At 35.2% G+C, this 25142-nt stretch overlaps 1 long non-coding RNA gene across 1 annotated transcript; it reads left to right on the top strand.

Annotated features, from left to right (window-relative positions):
- The first annotated feature begins 18325 nt into the window (after window positions 1-18325).
- LOC121327924 lies at window positions 18326-21773 on the top strand. The gene is made up of 3 exons (XR_005951622.1): window positions 18326-18405; window positions 19084-19219; window positions 21537-21773. It is a non-coding gene; the product is annotated as an uncharacterized LOC121327924 (long non-coding RNA).
- The last annotated feature ends 3369 nt before the right edge of the window (window positions 21774-25142 follow it).

Below are 25142 nucleotides of genomic sequence, written 5' to 3'. Positions count from 1 at the left end.
TGTCATTGTTTCCAAGTGCTTGTCACAGCTTCCAAACTATTTCTATGTGCTGTCTTGTTGTGGATAAGTTTTAAAATTACAACATTATGGTTAACGACACATGTTTCTAAAAATACATTTGTACAAAAATGCTCCAAGCCTAGTACACATTTGTAAAGCAGTGCATTTATAAAATGTACCAATGCTAATTTGAATCCCAGTGCACCACTACAATCTTATTCTGCTAGACAAATGTTATTACATTACTAATGTGACATTAATATAGTCATATGTTTTGGCCATAACTGTATTTAATTATTTGTTTTAAGAATTGTTATGTTTTATAAATATTTAAAAAATGGCATCTAATAGTCTGTAAGGGTTTTTAAAAAAAAGTAAACTCTCTTTGCTTTATTGTCTGTTTTCTTCTTCTTCTTCTTCTTCTTCTTCTTCTTCTTCTTCTTCTTCTTCTTCTTCTTCTTCTTCTTTGATTTCCATAAAATCTAGCAAACATGTTAGTTCTGTTTTTTTTTTTTCAGATTTTGGTAATGTGATTTAATTTAAAAAAAAAATACTTTAACTAACTGTGACTTACTTGTTCTTATCTATTTATACTCATTTACACTGTTTTTCATTAAAAAGTCATTGCCACAGAATTTTCTCATTACAGATTTTATGATTTCCATGGGGGCTACTGAGGTAAGGCCCCCTTTTTTTTATTTGCACAGCAGTTTTTCAAATAATGCAAAATTCATAGCTATTTACACTTCATCAGTGGTCTAAATAGACGTCAGTTCTTATTATACTTCTACCAGTCAATTAAACACTACACAAAAGTGTTTATACATATTCTTGTTTGGTACAGAACTGGGAGATCAGCAGTTTATCTTCTGAATATAGATATTTCAATTCAAGTCTAAAACCTGCTTTCAAATAGGGTTCTCGTCTGGCTCCATAATCTCTGGACACTTTAAGACAGCCCATTTTTTTCAATTGACCTTTAAATGAAATTAATTGATGTTATTCAACATGTATAGTAAGTGTGAATTGTGTGAAATGTTGCAAAATTAATGTCATTGTTTTCCTTATTAGCTACCAAAAACACAAACCTGCACGGGGGCAGCAATCGGATCGGTTCCGTCAATTAGACCGATACAGCATGCTGATTTATTTTTTTTTGTCGGACTGTGAAGCACGAGAAAAATGAAGTAAATAGAAACTTAGCCACAAGTTTAAACAAGAGTGTGGATGAGTGCAACGTTCTCTAAAATGGTGGCACTATACTATTTTGATATTGTTTATCATATAAATACGATTTTAATTCATGTTGTTACAATGCTGTCTAGATAGAATCGCCACCACAATTAAATAATTATATAAATTTATTATTCACACTCATTTTTCATTTGTAGTTTAGAGCTACATTAAAAAAACCTCTCTGAAAGAACCAGAACACACCCCAACCCCCAATCCCCAATCCCCAATCCCCAATCCCAAACATCAAAAAAGGTGCAATATTAGAAATTGACTTTCAAAGGGATAACAACTATAGCTGCTGTTGGATGGCTGGGCGGTTTTCATTATTTCTCTCTGTCTAACTTTAAGCAGACAGACAGTCAACACTGCATGCATTCTTGTGGGTGTCTTAATTTCCTTTTCATTTATTTTAGAGAGCTATGGCAAGTATGCAGTAAATGTCTTTTTATTAGGTAATCTGGAAGTGTTTCATTGTTAAAGTGTTTCCCTATCTAATCCTTCCTGTTACTATGCAATCAGTTCATGGAGTTTTTATGAGAGTCTGATTAGTGTGGAATTATTTGCATATAAAACAAAAACACAAAACACAATTTTTGCTGTGCCACATAGCAGTATGGGTGGGGTCATTTTACAGCCATACCTCTCCACTCTGTCCGTCTTTAATTGATTACCTTCTAAAAGAGATCCAGGAAAGTATGGAGGAAAAACAGTTTACCTTCAAATGATTTTTCTGAACATTGTATTACTTGTCATATTATGTATGTTCTCCATCACTGTCTGTCGTAGTTTCTGCTCTGATATGTATGTGTCACGCTGTAGCAGTGTGGCAGGGAAAGCCCTGCCAGTGCACTAGTGTGTTGGTGTGGGGAATAATGGGTTGGCAGGGAGAGGGTTAAATTTCTCCCTGTCAAAACACGTGGGAATGTGGCTGAAGCTAGAGGTGTATAAATAGGATGATCACGGGTTTCAATAAGGATTGGTAGGATTAATGTTGGTGTTAGAAGTGAAGGTGTGTTCCATGTTGTGCTGTGCTGTGCTGTGTTGTATTTACGTCCATGTCCGTGTCCTGTTGATGTCCGTGAGTGTTTTGTCTAGATCTTTTTGTTTTGGCCCTTGTGCCATTTTATTTTGTTAATGTGTTTTGTTGAGTGTATTTGTTATTATTAAACTTGCGCATTAGCACTTTGAACTGCAACTTCTGTGTCTGAGTCTCACTTGCTGGTAGAAACAGCCTTGCCAGTGATGTTACCCTGTCACACATGCCTAGTAACTATTCTTGTAAAAATGTTCTCATCAACCACGTCTAAAAGATGAATTTCCAATTTTGCTTTTAGAAATGATCACTAGAGATATGCAATTGTTATTCCTGCCCCCTGCAACTGTGTAGGTATAAAATTGCTATACAAAATTCAAGTAAGTGTAATGTGGCTATACAAAATCCAAAAGTGGACAGAAAAACCTTTTTATTTTTTATATTTTTTTTTTTACAATGAACAAATTACACCGTGTAACAATTATTATATATATTTTTTTGTTCCTGGGTAGTAAGTGTTATTTTGGATGTTGTTTTGGATTCATATGTTGTTTTTTTCTGACTGAACGAAAAGACACAAATTCGCCCGTTTTCTCATTGGAAATAGTGATATTTTGAAATGTACCTGTCCTGGTCACAAAAGCAAAGTTTGTGGGGAATAATAGCCATTTTCTATACTTTTGAGGCATAAGCAATTAGGAAATAACACTTACTACCCAGGAACAAAAATTGTGTTAGATAGTGTTATCTTTAAATCTTAGAAAATTAACTGTTTGGCGTCCTCCACTGTTTTACTCATGCTGTTAACAGTCATAAGATATGGGCTTGGTCAATCTAATATTCAAATGTATTTCTTTATTTTTATTTTTTTTAACAGTTTAACTATTTAAAATATGATATATGCACATATTCTTTGTATATACACTCTCCATAAAAATAAAAACAATATTAAGTTTATTGATTAGTGGTGTTTTTTTGTGTTTGGCACTCAGATTTGAGCCAATTAGGGACACTTTATTTGAGCATGTTTTATAAACTTTAAGCAGCCTTTCTGAACACTTATTTTTTGAAATGTGCCGCATTATTTATCCCCGTTAGGGTGGCAGAACCCATATACAGTAGTACTAAAAGGAATCTTAATAAAATCAGGTAAACGTTTCAATGAAAAGTGTTACTTAACACAAAAAGGAAATTTTCTTGTTGAAACATTTGTCAAATGCATTTTTTTTATATGACAGAGTGTACAGATGTCATACAGATAGACAGTCAACATTTCTAGGTACCAATACCCACAGATATCATGATATCTTCAAAGGGTATTGTCTGGTATTTTCACTTCACCTTAGTTGTGACTGACAATTTAGTAACACGCCCCTGCTTATTATAACCACATTTTAAGGGAATCGTTTTTATTTTAGACTTTAATGAAGTTGTCAAAAAAAAAGTGGTATAGGTGCGCAAATAAATACAAACTTCTAATTTTTAAATCAGAAATTGTACATCTCTTCCACCTTCAGTATCCTACTAAATGAATTCTATACCAGAATATCAGCAAGTTAAGTTTCTGTCTAATACTATTAACTGTATTTTAGGACTGAAGTTTATTCATATGTTACTTTGAAGGAAGCCTGTTAGGATGTTGATTTTGCTTTACAATTCAATACTAGTTTGGAACATCACATAAGCTATGAAGATGCACCTATATTTGCAGTAAACAAAAAAAAAAAAAAAAACATACTGTAACCTGATAAATCTGATAATCTGAGATTCCATTACTGCATCTTTCTTGTTTTGTCTGTGCTGTGTTTTGATGCCACTGCTTATCGAACACTGAGAGTCATCAAAAACATAGCTTTCATCTTTTCTCAGTTATAAAGCATTGACCTGTATATACACTGAAAGGGGAATATCTGTGCTTAACATGGCCACTGCAGGCCAACCTAGGTTTTAAATAAACCTGCTAAGGAAACATCAAAAGCTGGACTGTTTCTTTTTCTGAATGGCCCAGGGGATAGCATCCTAAAATCCTATAATGTTATGCTTGCTGATAATACATACAGATGCAATCAACAAAACTTGCACCACAACAACCAGAAAAGGCTTCAAAGTATATAATGTTAAGTGTTCTGATAAAAGACAGTATGACTGTGCTGTGAAGCAACCCGTATGGTATAGTTGCTGTGATTGTGTTATGCAAAAATCTCTTTTGAAGTGAGAAACTAAATAAAAATGAATGCTTACACATTAAAGTGAGTTAATATTCCTACAGCAGTGGGTAACATGAATATAAGAACTCCTATTAAAATAGAAATTAAAAAAAAACATTGGTGAATATGTAATGTTTAAAGTTAAATGTTAAAAAAAAAAAAATACACTTAGGTATGTTACACTTACCTTTTTATAGAGAAAGAGAGGGAGGGAGAGGCGGTCATAATAATTGTGACATGATATGGGCACTCATTACGTCTTGAGGGTGTAAGATTTGCGCACCTGCACACTTGAGAACCAGTTGACTCAGAAAGGCTGATCCTCTTGAAGAAGGAATTAAGCTTGGAGCAATAAGGGACAGTTACCACACTTCACCCAGTTGAAATCAGGAGTGGTCCTAATTGTATTTACTGTGGCAAAAATATACAAACAGCACAAAGCAAAATATACAGACAACATTGTTGGTACTACAGACTTCTTAAAGGAGGTGGGGGTTATCATGAAAAGTGTATTAATATCAATTTTGCTTCATGTTAATGGCACACTAATTATTTGTACAAAAAATATGGTCTTATGTCCAAATATAGCAGTAAAGGCACTTGTGGAGATGTGGTATTTCTCTGATGCAACTAAATATCTTTGCCCTGTTTTTCTCATACGTCAGTCTCTGCCTATTTATTTTGACACAGAGTATAACAAATAACTAAAAAGTAGAAATACAATCTGTTATAAATGTGATATGGAGAAAAGCTCACTCGGATTGCATTACCTTTCTATTCAATTTACAAACTCTCTCTGTTAGAAACTACAAAGTCTGTTAGATATGACATCATGTTTTGAAGAGCCATTGACTTTACACAGGCAGCAAGCCAAACCACTATTTGAGCAGTAAGGGAGTTTCCAACTAAAACCAACCAGAAAAGGCTTCAAAGTATATAGCGTTAAGTGTACTGATAAAAGACAGTATGACTGTGCTGTGAAGCAACCTGTATGGTCCAGAACAGTTGCTGTGAGAAATCTCTTTTGGACTAAGAAACTAAATAAAAAGTTAATGTTTACATGGTTAAATTAGTTACAATTCCTTTTTGGGATCTACATCAACAGCAGCAGTGGTGCTGTGCAGACAGACTTCATCTACTACAACTATTACAACGCAACAAGCTTCCAAACCTCTGGGATATGAAATTAACGAAATACCTGCTTTTTCCAATTTGTAATGCGTGTTTGGAGGGTGACACTGATGCAAAGAAGGTCGTTTTTACCACCATGTAGAATACATTACAAAAAAGAATAGGGTTTGGCCTGCACATCACTATTCAAAGCAGAAAAAAAAATGTCCCTTCAGGGTTTGTAATAAAAGAACAGGTTAAATTAAATTCATGAGCATTTAAGTGGTTTTTTCATGTATGACTACAGTCAAATCTTATAATTTAAATGTACAATAACCAATGAATCTATTATTCCTGTTGCACAAATGAAATTGTATTTTAAACAGTGAATTATCTTTAATGTTATGCACTTGCTTCGTTTTTAGTGTATTGCAATCCAGGACCTTGTTCCGAATGGGGTAGATTAAATCTAGATAAGAAGTCTGTGCGAAAATTCCAGTTTGCTGTTTGTCTTACGCAGGTATCAAACCAAACAAATTCCTGAAAGAGAGATACACAGCTGGTATGTTTTACCTTTTCGGAGGGATCTGAAGTTACAATTTTCACAAATCACACACTTTTACTGGCTGTATGTTTTTTGCCGATGTAATAAATTCACTTATTTTCTGGGCTGGACTGCACAAAGACCTGCATAAGGAGCAGGGAAATGACAGAAGTAAAGAAAACATGTGTTTTGTAATGAATTAGTTGAAGCATCTTGTCCAGATATTTATCTAGTAAAAGCATATAGAAGTATACAAGCCCTTTGTTATTGTTGTAGGTAAGCTATAGTTTAGTTTGCTTTTATATTTTATATAATAATAATAATAATAATAATAATAATAATAATAATAATAATAATAATAGGTTGTGTTATGAACATAAAAAAGATGAATAACAATTGCTGGAAGAGCTTTAGATTTTTTTATTTTTTGGAAGGGTGGGATCAAAAATGTGATGCGTGATTCTTAATTCATTCTATTATAGAATTGGTTACATTTTGATTGTGTTGTTCACCCTGGAATATTGAATATTGCTTAGGACCAGAAAATTGTACTGGGTAATAGTGTGCTTATATACAGAGGTATTTAAATCTAGTAGAGTGTCTGTTTCTCATTTATAAAAGGCATTTCAACACTCTGAAACACTCTGAGTATTTGATAAACTCAATTACAATACATACAGTAGGAGTACTGCCCAGGTATGCCCTGTAATTCAAGGATTGCATTAATTTTAGTTTTACTTTCGCCATTATGTATACACGTCTTTTTACTGCAGATGTACTATACTCACAGGACATGTATATATTTATGCAATATACGTAATTATAAACTTAGAAAACGCAAGACTTGGTGCCACACTGTTTAGTCATATTTATATTGATTTTATGCAGACAAGATTTACAAATCATGCTGGAATACAGAACAGACAGGCTCCAGGTGGTAGAGGGTATTACACCATTCATTTCAATAGGGATTTGGCCAGGACCCCAAAATGATGTCGATACATAATGCCAGTATGTAGAGGGCCTGAATCAGACAGGGTTCATTGTATTTTATTAAATGTGATCTGCAGTCTAAACGTGGATAGTCTATAGCTGTGTTTGGTGTATTTTCAAGCACGCTGTATAAGACCAACATTAAAAAAAAGGACCTGTGTTACCTGAAAAGCTGTCTCACTGGAATTACACTTAAGATGTTTTCAACAGTGACTCAAAAGTCAGAGTGACTCAATTACTGCAAACTCTGTGTGTTATAAAAACCACATAATACATCTGGTTATCAAAACTCTAGGGAATTTTATGGAGACTGAATCTATAATTATTCAGTTAATTAATGGGCTGCTACTGAAAAAAATCTTTGACTATGTGAAAGCACAGTGCTTGGAATGATCTTTGAAACAGTTTTCTAAAAAGTTTTCTAAAAGCCTTTCTCAAACCTTAACACAGAATGCATTTTTTCTTCCATCTGACCTCTTTGTGCAGTATATTCCTTTCTCCTCATTTAATTTCCCCTAACCCTTCCTTTTTTCCCTCCTCCAGGCATAAGTTAGTGATTCTTCCTCTTAAAAAGGCTCCAGGAACATCTGTGACTCAAGGGGTATCTATACAAAAATGGAACATCACTAAGGAGTCAGATTCACGCATTTAATCTTTCAATTGCTTTATTTAATCTTTAAATGGCCCAGTGGGTAGCACTGTAGTTCAGCTAGGTTTTCATTGATAAACCTCAAGGCATTGAAATGATTATATTTTATTGACCTTAAGTTTAGGGAAAACGAACAAGTGGTTATCCTTACAAATCATAAGATTGGCTAATGGAAAATATTTAAACAGAAGATAATCAAGAAAGAAACACCCTGTACTTCAGTTTGTGGATAATCCTGGAGCCGTGGATGTTCCAGGAACCTTGCTCTGAAGATGAATAAATAACCAGCTAGAGTTTTCCAGTTTGTCTACTAATGTCTAAAGTCAGCCGTTCTGTACTGAACTTGAAATTTATGTATTTGTTTTTGTTTCTTGTGTCTCTTTTTCTTATGTCACACATGCCCATTACAACAGGTTCCACTGCAGACAGATCAAACTCAAGATCAGTCCCATTGTTACATTCTTTCATGTAAGCTGTGTCTTCCACTTCACAGGAATGTATGATTTTAAGATACAGAATGTTCTTCTTTGACTGTTGTCTTAGCTTTCTTGGTTGCTATCTCCTAGTCATTAAGAAATGAAACTGTAATTATATTTGATAAAGTACAAATATGTTTTTCAGCATATATAATAATAATAATAATAATAATAATAATAATAATAATAATAATAATAATAATAATAATATTAATAATCTTTAATTTCTATTGCGCTTTTCCTGAGTCCTTAATTTCAAGGGGAAGAGCATTCCAGAGCCGAGGAGCAAAATGCTCCATCACTCATAGAGCAGAGCCTGGTTATAGGGACACTGATCACAAGTTAACCACAGGAATATAGCTAGTTACAAGGTCTGAAATGTAGCTTGTAGCCAGACCATTCAAGGATTTATAGGCCGAGTTTGCACAATTGATATGGAGTGCCAAGCAACACTACCTCTGTTTTTTCACAGTTCACTTGCAAAAAGTTCTGTTGCATACACAATTTTATTTCAGCCAAGCAGTGTGAAAATACACAAACTGCCACTTTAGTGTCAGGTTTAGTCTGTAAATAAATCTGAGTCGGCATATGAGTGGAAATGCACATCAAGATGATGGATTATCTGGCACCATACAGATGCTGAATACTAGAGGCCCCAGTATAGAACCCTGTGGAACACCTGTGGATACGATACTAGAGGCAGAAGAATGACCCTCTGAAATAGATTACTTTCTGTCAGACAGGTAAGATCTGAACCAGCAAAGAGCAGTGCCCTTAATTCCCACATAGGTCTCCAAATGACTAAGAAGAATGGCATGATCAACAGTGTCAGTAGCACTAACATCCAAGAGAACTAAAATGGATAAAGTGCCAGAATCAGCAACCATAAACACATTACTGACAACTTTAACAAGGGCTGTTTCTGTGCTGTGTAATGGCCTAAGCCTGATTTAAAAGGTTCATGGAGTTCACATTTCATTTGCAATTGAAGAGTCACAACACACTCCAAAATGTTTGACAAAAATAGCAGGTTAGAAGTAGGCCATTTAAATGCTGAAGGTACTGTTTCCGAGCTCAAGGACTCATAATAATTTTGGTTTCCACAGGACCTAGTATTGGAAAACTTAAATTAATAAAAGAAGTAAGAACAGGATCCAAGGAGCAAGTTATAGGTTTTACAAAGTCAGTCAAATGGGTCCCCGTAAACTCAGGTATATCAGTACTTGTAGTCAGAGGTAAAAGTTGATGTCTAATGTTGTCGAATTTTGCTTGAAAAAATGTATTATGCATCATTCCTGTGTTGCCCTGGTGCTGCTCCTGCACTGCCTGTTGCATCGCCTGTGATGTGAAAGATATTTATCAAAAGTATAGGTTCTATTTATTTTGTCGTATAGCTGCTGGTGGGTAGCAGCCTTAAGATCATAAGGGTTAAGAACATACTTTTTTTTTTCTTTTTTTTTTAATGTCAGGGAGAAAACCGTTATAAGTAATGTGTGGCAACAATAAAATTCATGTTTTCTGAAAAACTTCAGGCCACCGAAGTGCCCAGACATAACCCTCGTTTGCCTAGGCATGGTCAAACACTAAAGTTGCACTTGCACCAATAAAAGTATCTTTTAAGCCAATTAAGCTGGGAACTTCATATTTTATCTGCAAGATAGCTAACAGCACCTTTTACTTTAACCCATGACCTAAAATGACTTCTTATTTGGGGTTATGTGACTTTTTATTTTAGGTGTGATAAAGACCTCACATTTCAATACATTGTTTATTGTTGTTACGCAACTGTATTCTGCGATCGTTGGTATCGTACAAGAAAAATGTATTCTTTTGTGCCAGTTATTGTACAAAGCTGCCACTGCCACAGTGTCAAAGGCTCATTTATCATGTATAACCTTAAATAAGATACTGCACCTCGAAGAAAGCCAATCTTATACCAAGGCAGGTGGCTCCTGCGTGTATAAACATTCCAACTGTACCATACTCTATACTACACCTATTAGAGATGTTGACTCAAACTTTGAATGAGTCATTTTTGTGGGAATCAGGACAAAGTTATTTACCTTAGCAATGAGAATTAAAACTCAACTCACTTTTGGCAAAAAGTGTGTGTGCCTTAGTAAAAGGATGTGTGACGGTTCCAAGAAATTAAAAATAGGATGCAATTTTATTTTACAATATGTTGTACTATGGATCAATTTTTTAAGTCTTGCCACTGGGCAGCTCAACAATTAGTTTAATCAAAAAGTTTAGGCTTGTTTCCACAGATTAGTTTATTGACTTATAAAATCATGTTATTCAGTGATATCAGCATCTCTGACTGGGCTTTGGTAAATGTGGGAAACAATCCGTTGATTTAATGTGAGTGAGACTTTTTTATATAATTGGATAAAGTGGTAAAAAAGGCTTTATAGGTGGGGTCACAGGCTTTAGATGCACTCATTCAGCTGTATTTTTGTTCAAATGGAAATGGTAGTTCAGTAACTATTTTGTTTATAGCAATTTGTTATAAAATAAAAAGAGCAAGCAACAATGTGTTGAACATCAATGAACATTTTTGTGATTTCTTCTGTGATCTAATTTTGGTACAGAAAGTAAATGCCTATATGCTTACAAATGTCCTAGGGCTGGAGGCTGCCCGAGACTTTGAGTGCTGCTGGCAACCTTATTTCATTTAAAAATATTCTGATACCTATTATTTAACACAATGAGAATGGTACCAACAACTCTTCACACAAGAAAATCAATAACAGCTGCAAGGCAAACAGTATTTGGTTGCAATCTTCCTCATGATACCTCTTGCATGAGAGGAACCATGATGTATTTTTGGTCTGTGGAAGGGTGGTGGGTAATTCACATGACACATGGGAGACAGAAAGGTGTATTTGGAAATACTTTCCTTCTACAATGATTTATTTTAGCCTGCAGAGGGTGCTGTGGTCTGTGGCCTGAATACTGCCAACAGTAAACAGGACCAACGGTTTACCAATTCAGGTACAGAGTCCAGTGCACGTGCAAGTGCTCAAAAATAATAATGAGAACAAAAGGTGAAAGAAAAAGTGAAAATAAAACACAGTAATAAAACTACAAAATAAAGGTGCTGCACTCGGCAGCATTACCCCGACCATCGCTAACCGCACGGCCCGGGTCTCCGTCCTACACTGCTGTGTTCCCTCCACCTATACACACTAATCAGGGTCTGCCCAAGTTTTTTCCTGCTGCAAAAATAATATTTCCTTTCTGTTTTTCTTAATCAATTATTAAATTATTTTGCTCACTCTTCTCCGGCCCTGCAGAGCTTCTGCCAGCTGTACCAAACTGTACTAATACTGCACCTAAAACAAAAAAGGCATAAATGGCAAACTATTTTTAAAAACACTAGACTACCAAGCAGTGGAGAAATGTGATATGGTCATATGAATCATTCTTCACCATGTTCTCGACAAACGGACGAGTGCACATGTGGCACCAACCTAAAGAACTCTACAGCCCTGAGTTCTTGGTTCCAACAGCGAAGGGTTCTGGTTGTTCCGTAATGTTGTGGGGTGCATTTTCCTGGCATGGTTTGGGTGCACTTGTTACAACCGAGATGGCTGAATCAGCACTCCGGTAGTTCATTGAAATATCGTTTACTTTATTTTGCAAAGTTGGTTCAGAACACTCATCTTTTTCTTTAACAACAGCAGTGTTTCACTTGAATTACTCACACATTGTAAACGCTGCAGCAGAGAGGGTCAGCATATCAGGGCAATTTCCCTTTCTTAAGTTTTCTATTTTCTTTATGTTACTTTTCTGAAAAATGTACATGGCAACTGCTTCTCTTCAGTTTTTTTTTTTACAACCGTCTCTCCCCCGTCTTCCGTCACCCTCCACCCTCTCTCTCCTCTAGTGCCGACGCAAATAATGCAACACCACCTACTGGCTGACATAAGAATAGGTCTAATAGCAAATTAAACATTTTCTTTCTTCAGAAGGCAAGGTCAATACTAATCGCTACTTAATGGTATTGAGTGATCATCTTCACCCATGTTGCAGTATTTCTTTCCTGCCAGGGTGGTGTCTTCTTGGATGACAATGCCCCCATCTACAGAGCAGGTGTGGTCACCCAGTGGTTTGATGAGCATGACACTGATGTTGTCCATATGTCATGGCCTTCTCAGTCACCAGATCTGAACCCAATCGAGCATTTATGGGATATTCTGGAACAACACCTGAGACAGCGTTTTCCACCTCCAGGTGTGAGTTGATTGACTTTTCTCATGGAAATATGGTGCTGCATCCCTCCTGTAGAAGTCCAGAGGCTGGTAGACTCTATGCCACTGCGCATATAGACTGTACTGGCTGCATATGGTAGCCCAATGCCCTATTAATTGACTTTACATTGGTGTTTCAATTTTGTTGACCGCTACCTGTACTATGCATGTCTGATTTACACCTCCAAAACCATCTAAAAGGCACACTGTGTGTTTATGTTTTATTTAGTGATGCAAATAAGGTAGCTATAGCACACTCCAGGGGCAAACACCAGTGAGTTCCTTTTGCCAAACTACAACCATTGTAAAAAAAAGTGGGGGGGGTGAGCATAATAATTGTGCAGTTATAGCATGCTTGCACTTCACTTTTATGTTTTACAATGTTATACTTTTAAAGGGTACTAAATTAAAAAGGTATAATTTTAACTATGATTTAAGTAGAGCAAAAAAAAAAAGCGGTCTTTGGCTTGGCGTTTCTTTAGACTCATCTCTTTGGGAAAGTAGAAAGAAATGCTTTGATGCCTGGATGAATGAATGTTCTTGGCACAATGGCAGGGTTGGGCTGTTACTTGGGGTTTTTGCAAGTATGTGATGCATTTTGCTGTCGTCTTGCAGTGTAATTAAGAAAATTAAATATACCAAACAACAGCAAGGAAGGTATGTTCACACAGTGCACAGATTGTCACAATACAAACAGTCTATACATTACAGTTTAGTACAACTGGGCGTACACCTTGAAAACACCATGAGCTTAATTGCAGGAGAACACGGGGCTTTCCACATTCTCAACTAGCCAATACACCCACGCTAGCCTGCTGCATTCTCCAACCCCTGTAGTCAGCAGCTTCTGGATTGCTACAGTAATTTCTGGGGTAAAAGAGAATTTGCAGAGCTCCTGTGCCTGTTGTTATCAAAAATAGATGTGAGACACTATAAGAAGTGATAGAAAATGAAAGGGTCTAAAAATGAAAAGAGCAACTTCTTTTTTTTTTTTTTGTTGTTGTTTTCCTGTTTCAACAAATGTGCTAGAGGTGAGGAAATATATGGTAAGTAGGCTGTGCTTTCACTTCATAGACCACATGAAAAACTGTTTTGGAAACCTGGTTAACATTACAAGTGTATAAGTACAATACATGAGTAAATTAGAAAATAACTTAAGCTGATGTTACTGATGGCAAAATAAATGTACAGAATACAATTAAATTGTATCAGTAAAAGTTGACTAGCTCATCCACATCTTAAATCTTCATTTCTCAAGTGAAGTGGTTTTATATCTTTGACCCCTCTTCAACTGTGGTGAATGTTGGTGAATTTAACAGCTCTGTACATTGTGCTCATTTTTTAAACCAACCCACTTCAGAAATTCAGCTACCAATGGTTAGTTTGACTTACTGCACCACAGAAACCCTCTCTCAGATGAAGACCTCAGGCCTACACTCTGTCCTCCATGGTTCTCTAGCTTGGCAAGCTCTGCCACTTAGGTTCTCTGGGTGAAAAGAGGTGATTGGCTAGACAGCAGGAGAGTCTGTAAATCTTGGGTCCAGAAATGGTATGTTAACATGTCAATAAATAAAAGCTAAACAATATGTTCAAAGTTAGCTCTAATATTTGTGTTAGATGACATTGATTAAAAAAGGATAATATTTGAATTGCACAGTTTTACCATGCTACAGATATATTGATGAGAAAATGTTTCTCCAGCTCAAAGATGTACATTCCTTCTATCGGGGTAATGCTTCTCGACAGGTACAGTTTGCTGGCAGCAGGGGAGAAATCCCCCCTGTGGTAAGGATGTACAGCAGTGGCAGTGGAAACCAGGTTTAAGTCAATATTTTAAAAATATGCAAGCAGTTTCCCTATTTACATTAAAACTGAGGGGAAAAAAAAGTTCCCTACCTCTTGCTATCTTACTGCAGTATACCACCACCTGACGTCAGAATATTGTTTAGTTCCAGGTTTATGTGAGACAAATGGTGGTGAGTTCCTGGTGTTTGCCTTTTCACTGCTCTCTTGTAAGAACCAGAGCAAAGGGCCAGTGACAATGATTAGTTTCCCTCCTAAATCAACTTTTTTCACAGTATAGTAATTATACAATAGTGAAAAGGTAAACAGTGGGATCTCTCCCACCACTGCTGTTTGCTTAGGACTCACTGAAAACAAAGCTTTGAAAACAACTAGAAATGTCAACAAGAATAACAGGAATAACAGGTACATATGTTTTATATGAACATAAGAAAAACATAAGAAAGTTTACAAACGAGAGGAGGCCATTCGGCCCATCTTGCTCGTTTGGTTGCTAGTAGCTTATTGATCCCACAATCTCATCAAGCAGCTTCTTGAAGGATCCCAGGGTGTCAGCTTCAACAACATTAACGGGGAGACCCTCACAATTCTCTGTGTAAAAAAGTGCCTCCTATTTTCTGTTCTGAATGCCCCTTTGTCTAAACTCCATTTGGAAGTAAGTCTTTTAAATCTAAAGGGTTGACTTGATCAATTTATAGCCTGCTGGGATAAGCCACAGCTGAATTTAACTGGAGCATTTTACAGTTTTTTCTCAATCGCTTGAGCACATTTCTCAAAACATTATCCACTTTTTCAAAACATTTAACACAACCCCCCCAAACTGTAACATGTTTTGCAAAATGGCACATTTCATTTGCAAAAGGCACTAAGACTCTCAAAACAGCAAATACATGTCACAAAATCAAATAAGTCCATCAAAACAGTATAAATTGTCATCTAATGAAAAGTTCTTTCTATCAATAAATACTAACTATGAGCATCAATATGACATGGTCAACCCTGACACATGCTCTCTTTTACTATGGTCTGCTTGTTGGTAAAATAAGCGTAAATGGTAACTAGACATTTCACCACAGCATGAGCTGTATTCATGTTCACTGAGTTGACTTATATCAAGAAGACCAAAGTAGAAAGAATTTCACTCAACAGCAAAAAATACTTTGACAAAAGATTTTACTTTATTTAGTTACAATAGTGTTCCTGATACATAAAATAACGCTGAAAATACTTTACAGTAAACATAAATCAAGTCCACTGACTAAGCTGGTAGTTACGACAAAAAAAAAAAAAAAATTACATAAAAAAGCAACAACAAAAAACTTGGTGTAATTGTTCATTTACTTAATCCATTCTTTGCTGTCTGTCAGGCCACATATTCTCATCAACATCACATTGAATATTTTCCCTCGAAAAACCTCCTGGCATGCTGGAGCCATCCTTAGCAATCATCTGTGGAAATTGCCAGACAACCCACATTCATGGCATCGAGAAGCGACATTTGGTTATACGGATGGTTGTTATACACCTTCCATCACCAGGCCGAAAAGAACTCGATGGGGTTAAGAAAAGGAGAGTATGGAGGGAGGAATTGCACAGACATGCGTGGGTGGACTTCAAAATACTCTCTTACTAGACGAGAGTGGTGGAATGCTACATTGTCCCATATAACCACAAAGTTTGGCATATGAGGCCTCAAAAGCTCTCTCTCTTCTGGGGGTACAATTCTATTGTACAAGACATCACGGAATGCAATTTGGCCTGGCACATTGACTGTGGCTCTGTGACCGATGATATTCCTCCCACATCGCCTCACTTTGGACAAACTGAATCCTGCTTCATTCAAGTATATGCCTCAAGCGCCATTATTCTCTGAGAGAAACACAAAATGAACATGGGTAGCAATTCCAACTGTCTGCAATGAAATATTGTAAGGGAATACATTACTGTGAAGAACCCTTACCTGTACATACTGGAACCTAATCTCCTTCACTCTTTCACTATTCGTTTCAAAAGGTACCCTGTATAGCTGTTTCATCCTTAGTTGGTGTCATTTCAAGACCCGGTCAATAGTTGCCAGACACTATGTACATTCTGAAAAATGTTATGGTCTTGTATATTTTGTAGTCTAGATCTCCCTCAAATGTATTGAGTTGTGCACCCAGTAAAAGCGCTTTGCGTGAGTGCATGATGCACCCTATAGCCTGGACGTCGCCGGTTCGAGTCTGGGCTATTCCATAGCCAACCGTGGATGAGAGCTGCGTTGTCTTCCCACGCTGTAGCTCCTGGGTGGCTGCATGGTGAATCCGCACTGTGTAAAGAAGCGGTCGGCTGACAGCACACTCTTCGGAGGACAGCGTGTGTTCATCTTCATCGCTCCCGAGTCAGAGCAGGGTTGGTAGTGGTGAGCTGAGCCTAAATAATAATTGGCCATTTCAAATTGGGAGAAAATAAAAATAACTGGCAACGACTACATTTATTTAAAAACAAAAAAAAAAATGTATTGAGTGGTTTGGAACCACCATATCTACAATGGCAGCCTCCTGTTAAGCACTGAAGACTCTTCCTCAGCCACCAGAGTGGGGTTCACTTTCAATTCTACAAATGGATATAATGACATTTTGATGGTCAAGGAGGATGATGGAAAAACTCCTTACATGTATATCGTATAGTACTGTAATACAGTGAAGTAATATATGGTCACTTACCTATTCTCATTTCTGAATATTCTAATTATTGATGCCATAGTTAACCTGCCTAGTTTGGATTGCACCCTCTGCCCAGCCTTTCGCATTGAAAGGCCATGATTTATCACATAGTCATCGATAGTGACATGTATTTCATTGGAAACATCTGTTCTGCATCTTCCCCTTTGAGCTCCTGTACCACTGTGCATGCAAACCCCTCTTCCTCTATAGGCTCCTGGTTGTGGTTCCCCTCTTTCTCTCCTTTGTCTTTGCCTTCTGACTTACTCCATTTCTCACCAACACCAACTCACTGGTGACCTCTTTTATATGTAATTATGGACTGATTGTTGATTGAACAATTGAGCAATGAGGATTTGCACATGTGCAGTAGAGATTCATGCTTGTGGGAGTAAGTGCTATCTACTGTGAACAAGTGATCTAATTTTGTTTGACAAAACTTATTGAATTGATTTTTGTGCAATGTGTAGAGAGTTGTGTTTACTGTTTTGCAAAAATGTGCTTGGCATTTGCATTTTGTGTGAAAGCAACCATAAATGACTTCCTGTTTTGCAAAAATGTATACTGTTCTGCTCGTTTAGGTTATGGTGTTGGTCATGTGGACCACAGTTTCATTCACATTGACTTAGCAATCGAGAAGAACTGTAAAGCATAGGGAATCACCATATCCCAGAATTAAAAATAAGTGAAATCCAGGTGGATCCTCTGTTACTGTAAAATGCTCTAAAAGGTCAAATTAGCCCCTTAGCAAGCTACCTAACTTTCTTTACAAAACATTGTTGTATACCAAAAAATTATAAAAATGTGCACACTTTGAATTTCAATTTTTAAATATGGGGTACAAGGTGTGCATTTGTTATGTGGTCAAACAACATAAAGTGAATTTAAACAAATTGCATTCGCAACACCATGACAGGCATGAATGCTAGTTCTCTACCTCTCTACTTATATGTACAAACATAGTATAAGCATATAGGACTGGCTTATACCACACAAGGACGTGGCTGCAAACTGCATATAGTTAGACACAATTAAAACATTGTGGGTGCAGCAACAAGACATGTGGCAGCTTACATGGACAGTATTTAACAAACGTTAATTATTATGAACTGTGGAATAGCAACTCATACTGTTTGCATTTACATTCTAGAAACAAAACATATATAAGATGTGTTTAGAGTTTCCAATCTAACCAATGTACTTGTGTTTGCATGCATGTATTTACAAGCATTGTTGTTCAGCAGGCTTGTGTTTGATTTCAGCTAAACAAAACTAGTTCCTGTTTTATTTGAACTGGTCATGAGTCACCAACTGTCATTATTTGAATGAAGGCTCTCACTGCAGTGAAACCATTGTCCTGTAATCTACACAGAGCTTTGGCCGCTGACAATACTCTAAGGTAAAACATACAGTTTATTATTTAAACTAAACACTATATATTTGTTTAACTGCAATGTCATGAAATAAGTTACTTAAGCTTACATGTGTTAGCAGAGTGCTAGCTTCAAAATCTATGTTACTATTTTCCAATATAAGTATGGGTGTAGATTTGACAGCAGTAAACACATATTTATTTGTCATGCTTTTTGCTACATGAAACAAGTTATACAAAGTGCTTGGTCGAAATGATGTGAATGTATTGATGTCAGGAAACAGGGGTCAAATAATCTGACAGTCATTTGAATAATGAACTGACAAAACTGCCTTTAATATTATAAAAAATAAACACCAAGCAAAACAAAGTATTTATTATGTATCCTAATTTTGTGAGGGCATTTATTATTTCTCATAAATTGTGTTGCTAATTTTGTGATGTGGATACTTATCCACTAGGCTGAGCTGTGACCACAAAAACAAATTACACATACATCCAAATAAGGTCACTTCTGACTTCAATTGGGATCAGATGTGTCACCTTAGCCCCTCCACTTAAAATGATTAGCTTGGAAATCCCCTTGAAAACATTGCTGCTAGCCACTTACAGTTTTAGGAGCTTTGTTAAGAAAAATGCATTACCTGGAACACTGTCAGTGGAATATTATGGAATATCTATACTTCGTTATGATTACCTTTACAGGATTAAAAAAAGTTCCAGACACAAAGGGAATGAAGCTTGAGATACCCTATCAAAAAGAGTGTTATTCTCTGAAAAAATGATATGTATTCCACAAGCAGACGCGGACTACTCAGCCCCAGCCTTCTAATCGTTGTTGGTAAGCATTGAACTCTCCCCCGCTTGGTCAACGTTTTTAAGCAAGTTTGCTCTTGCCTATCTCAAACGTTCTGAAGTTGCATAGTTCAGTTTCTGTTACACAACCGTTATCTCGGCAAACGTTTTAATGGCTTGTGCTATGTTTAAGTTTCAGCATTTATATTTCTGAACGATATATTTGCAAGATACGATAGGTCTTTCGACCAGCTGTCAACCTCAATCAGTTATCGTCTCTTTCTATATTCCAGAAAAATCGTAATTGGTGTTGTGTTTTAATAAGACAGGTAGGCTAGCAAATACTAACCCCACTCTACGTGCCTTTAATCTGAAAACGTATACCTCGCGTCACAAGAATAATGTGTATTTTAAATGGCTGGAGTAAAGTTTGCGTAATCGCTATTATTCATATAAAAGACAGAAATTACAGTTTTAACTCAACTACCATCCAATTGTAGTTTTATAAATTACAGTTTTGTTATGCAGTTTCCTCAAGTAATGGTTGTCATCGATTTCAACAAATACGTATTTGGAAATGTGTTCAGGTTATGTAGTTAAAATAAAAAAAAAAAAGTTTACCAACAGTTTTTTTTTTTGTTGTTGTTTTGTTTTTGTTTTTGTTTTGTTTTTATCATTAGGCTATTGTTTAAAATAATTAATAATGAAGGCATATTGATAACAGTAATAAGAATAATATAACTACTAGAAAAACTGTTTTTCATATTTATTTATTTGTTTGTTTATGTATTCGGTTTTTGCAAATGCATGTAATTGTAAAATATAATAAACGTATTGCCTGTTAAATATTAAGCTTTTGTTTTCACCTGCACTGTTTTCCTTTGTCTTCTCCTAATTGCAATTATTATTGTGTTAGTAAAATGTAGTCATTTATGTTGGTTTTGATCAAGGGTATTCAAACTACCAAAACATAATCGTTCTACTGGACAACTTCATAAAATATTTCGACAGATTTCCCTATGCAGTAAGCTATAAATAAGAGGCTCTATCTTATATTTGTAATTGTTTTCTTTGATCTGCAATCCATATCACTGTGTGTAATGACATGCGTATTAATGTGTGAAGCATTTCTAATCCATATCTATATTTCAGCCTGTATCTACCAACTGTAAATCTGGTAGTTACTGTAGTACTGTAGATGCATATCATATATCATACATAAAATAGTACGAGCTCTATGTAAATATAAATGAACTACGCATTTTCTACGTAGCAAGAGAAATGTAAATAATCTGAACAAAGTAATTATTTTATATGAAAACATTTTAATATCCGCCTATCCTTTACGATGAACAACAACGTAGCATTACAAAAACGAATGTAGTGTCAAGGATCGTGAGCATCTTTATACTAAAATTTAATATAATTCATTTTTAACGAAATATTTAGATTCAAGGGCATTAATGTAAATATTACAAATTAATGTACTACTGCTTATAAACTGACTTAACAATATACGAATATAGATATAATATATATTATATAATATATATATATATATATATATATATATATATATATATATATATATCCAATCTCATTGTTCTTCCAAAATACAGTGACATAAACAAGTCAAATAAATCCACAAATTAAGACGACACCAGAACTGTGTTGATAGACAATAATAGCGTTTCGCTATAGCTGTGCCGCCAGCTTCTACAGAGGAACACAAGCTTTTAACAAATCATATAGGAAAGAATGAGCGCAGAGAAGTCTATGTGTGGTAGCGAATGTTGCTGCATTCGTCATCTTGTGACACCATGTTGAAACATGCTGAAATAGTAAATAACTTGTATAATTTAAAAAGAGGAGTAAAAGGCACTGATCTGTCTGTGTGAGGGGTAAAACGTGACCTGTGTGAGCATTGCGTACACAGGGGAGTTAAGTGCTGATTTTAAACAATAGGGCCTGTGCTTTTAACTTTACGACATGGTTTCATTTTGATAACAACTTGTACAATGGCAAAGGATGACTGACAATACTGTTGTTCGTAAAACAAAAACAAAAAACGCCAGCTCACTATAAAAGTACTGTGGAAAAGAGGAAGTTTTTACTATAAACATTCTGACGCAGGATTTTTTTTTTTTTTTTTTTTTTTTTTTTTACCTAAATTGAATGTAATTGCAACAGAAAAAGTCACAGTCATAACATAAATGTCTGAATAAGAAAAAAAAATACATGTATTATTTTAAAAGAAAACTACATAATTTATTAATGTACAAATTACAATAGATGTATATGTATACTCGCATTTGTTTTTTTGTAAGGGGTTGTTCATGTTCATTTCGTGTAATATCTTGCAGGTTCGTTAGGAGAGACGGGGGACTGCAGTTGTTTCACGGGACGGTTGTGACGCCATGAATTGCTCCAATCAGAAGCAAGCTAGAGTGCCATCACTCAGTTGGCAGATGCTCAGATCAGGTCTCTGTCTGCCCGTGGAAGAGGAGCTGCCTGTGCCAAAGCCCTGAGAATGTATCTCCAAAAATCGGTTTTTGTCCTAGGATTTTCCCACCAATTTTCTTTTCGTGATACATAGCATGCATATATATATATATATAATATATATATATATATATATATATATATATATATATATATATATATATATATATATATATATATATATACACACACACACACACACACACACACACACACACACACACACACACACACACACACACACACAATTGTTACTCAGAGTGACATATTCTTGCTTGAAAAGGACTAATTTTAGGGATGGTAAACCGTTTAAAAAGTAGGTCATTAAAAAAATTGGTTTGTATGAACGATGTTATGTTTCAATAAAGAGTTTAATAAAAACTAAAATATTTACTTTATGTGAAATTTGATTTTATTCAATAAAACATTCAGTTAAATTAAGTTGAGTTAAATTAAATGTGTTGTTATTTATTTAATTATTCTTCACAGAATGTTACATCTAACCCCATTTACATCAACTCGTGATCTAAGTCCGGCAAAACTAGTTCAAATCGACTCTGCGTCATGGAGAGAAAAGTAAAATATTTTACATCTGTCTCTAGTCTCCCCTACATCTATATTATGGCAAATAAATTGGTCAGCTTTTATGAGACAATTTACAATTGACATGACAGTATATGAACGCCATTATTTTACTTTGTTATTAACATCAACGTTAGACTTACTCCGTCGTTTTGATAAGTTATTGTAGCCGGCATTATCAGACAAGCTGGAATAGTTTAACACAACTGAAACATAACCATGTAATAATAATAATAATAATAATAATAATAATAAATAATAATAATAATAATACATACAGTGCATTTTAAAAACATTTTAATGCAAAATTATGCCAAAAGTAGTTGTGTAATATTTAGAATTGATTAATTTTTCTCTTCATTTAAGTATTAACTCATTAAATTATAAGTATTATAAGTACTAAATTCGAAATTTTAGAGCTCAATGCATCTACTGAAGTTTATTAGTACAATTATCCAAATTAGCTGTTTAGCCGTTGTTTGTTGTTATTATTATTATTATTATTATTATTATTATTATTATTATTATTATTAGGTTCAAACATTTTGTTGATAAAAAAGGTTGGTTCATAAGCCTTTTTTATCTTGGCGAGAGCCAAGTTCAAATCAGGTAATGTAATAGAAAGCATGAGTAAAGTATGATTTCATAATTGCCCCATATATGCATTGAAGATAAGAACTTTAGGCGTTTCAGGTTTCAAAGACATAAATAATGTATACAAAGATGTGGATAACATTAAACCTAGGTCTATGGTATGTTCTTGCAATATACACATTCCTATTTTAAAACGAATGTCAGAGACTATGAATGCATACTTTTTTTTTTTTTTTTTTTTTTTTTTAACATCCTAACGAACAGTGCGAATGCATGGAATTAATAAGTAATAAATACATAAAAACATAAATAAATAACGAATGGGTTTCAGGTTTGCTCGTCTATATTTAGATTAGCAAGACAACTGTTTGGTTTTATGATACCTTTTTCTGTTTAATATTTTAAACTCAATCAACTTTGCACGCACACACACACACACACACACACACACACACACACACACACACACACACACATATGAATACATATATACACACACGGTATTCCATTAGTTTGTATATAATGTATGTGCCGATATTTGTATTCCTGTATTTGTGGGGACTTCTCGCAGTCTCTCACGATATTTATATTTATATTATTTTATTTTAATTGCCCACTCATACCCTCTTCTGGCATTTCAATACTTTTTAATGTCATAAAGAGGAGGATAAATAAGCAATTCCTTTATTTAACTATTAAATAGCTTGTTATTATTATTATTATTATTATTATTATTATTATTATTATTATTATTATTACTTATCTCTATTCCTGTTCTCTACAAAAAACAATTCTTGTCCTTAGCAAAAATCATCATAACATTTTCAAAATTCAAGAATGCATATCTTGTGGTAAAGTATATGATATTTAGAAATAATAGTAATGAAGGTCCTGCCCTCAAAAATGGAAACACGTGACATGTTTTCTCTTTTAATGAAATCCACCAGCCTGAAATAATCCGATAAAATGTCCAAGATATTCCACAAGCTAAACTAGCTCAATATTTCTTTCCTGTACATGTATGTGTGTGTGTTGTTAACTGTAAATGCACTGTTGGTGTTTTATTTAAACTATTTTCACTTTAATCATAATCATGATTTTTTTTATAAAAGAGTTCCTCTTTTTGTCTACATTCGCTGTGTTACAGTATATTAAAGCAAGAAAAACACATTCGATTCATGTTGAAATGTTTAATTTGCGTTTGTATCGATTTTAAATTACAGCCCACATTTAACAATATTAATATTTACCGTGACAGGCTATCGTCTATGTTCTTCCCTTTAGTTCCAAATGTCCTCATGTAATAACCTCTCATTGTTCGATTATTTACTATATACTTCATTCCTTAATGTATGGAGTTTAGGATAGCCTATAGTGGTGACCTCGTTTTCTTTTTTAGATTTTAATATAAATGTTCCGGCATTTTGCTCATCGTTGCTAACCTTGCACAATACTCTAGCCTGACGGTAAACAATCTGTTTCATTAGCATTTACGAGAGTCCTGTTTGGAAGCACAATCAGCTTTTTTTTTTCTGTGTACAGGTCCGTTATCAGTGTTTTACGACATGCTTGTAAATGATGAGAGAAATTAAACCATCGATGATGATGCAGCAGGTTTCTTGGCTGAACAAAATGAGATATCATTTAGAAAACTGAGACAATATCGATTTTGTCGCTAAATGACAACAGAGAAAGGCACAAGAAAACAATATAGCCTGCATAATGTTGGCGCAGATTACAATGAGACAAGCAATTATTGGAACGTCGGCCCTACTTGAGTAACGGTTGTCTAACAGGTGGCATTGACTGTAATTAGCCTTCAAGTAGCAAGCAGATTATTGATCGAGAAATGTGGGGGGGGGGGGCTTTAAAATACCAGTGGGCTAATCTAAAGGCAAAGCATTGTGATACGAGGACAGATCGGCAGATGGCATTGTGCCTCTCATGAAATGTGGAAGATACAAGTGGAAAAGCACGTACATGGTTGAAGGGTAAACAGAAGAGTAATATATGTAATTTACAAGAGAGCAAAGGGGAAAAAAAAAAAAAAAAAAAAAACAGCATTTGGCCGATAATTTGTACTATTCGTAGCTACTGTGTACCGATATAAATGCAGCTATTGTTACTGTTCAAGAACACCTCCGCGTTAGATAATTTCCTCTCCCTTCTTCCCTTCCTGGTTTTAATGTTTGAGAGTGTGTGTGTGTGTGTGTGTGTGTGTGTGTGTGTGTGTGTGTGTGTGTGTGTGTGTGTGCGTGCGCGCGCGCGCGCGCGCGCTAATCGTGTTGTGG

Source organism: Polyodon spathula, chromosome 2 (genome assembly GCF_017654505.1).
Source record: "Polyodon spathula isolate WHYD16114869_AA chromosome 2, ASM1765450v1, whole genome shotgun sequence".
In the NCBI taxonomy this organism is placed as follows: domain Eukaryota; kingdom Metazoa; phylum Chordata; class Actinopteri; order Acipenseriformes; family Polyodontidae; genus Polyodon; species Polyodon spathula.
The sequence above is the reverse complement of the archived record's forward strand: the minus strand, read 5'-3'. Positions and strand labels throughout refer to the sequence as shown.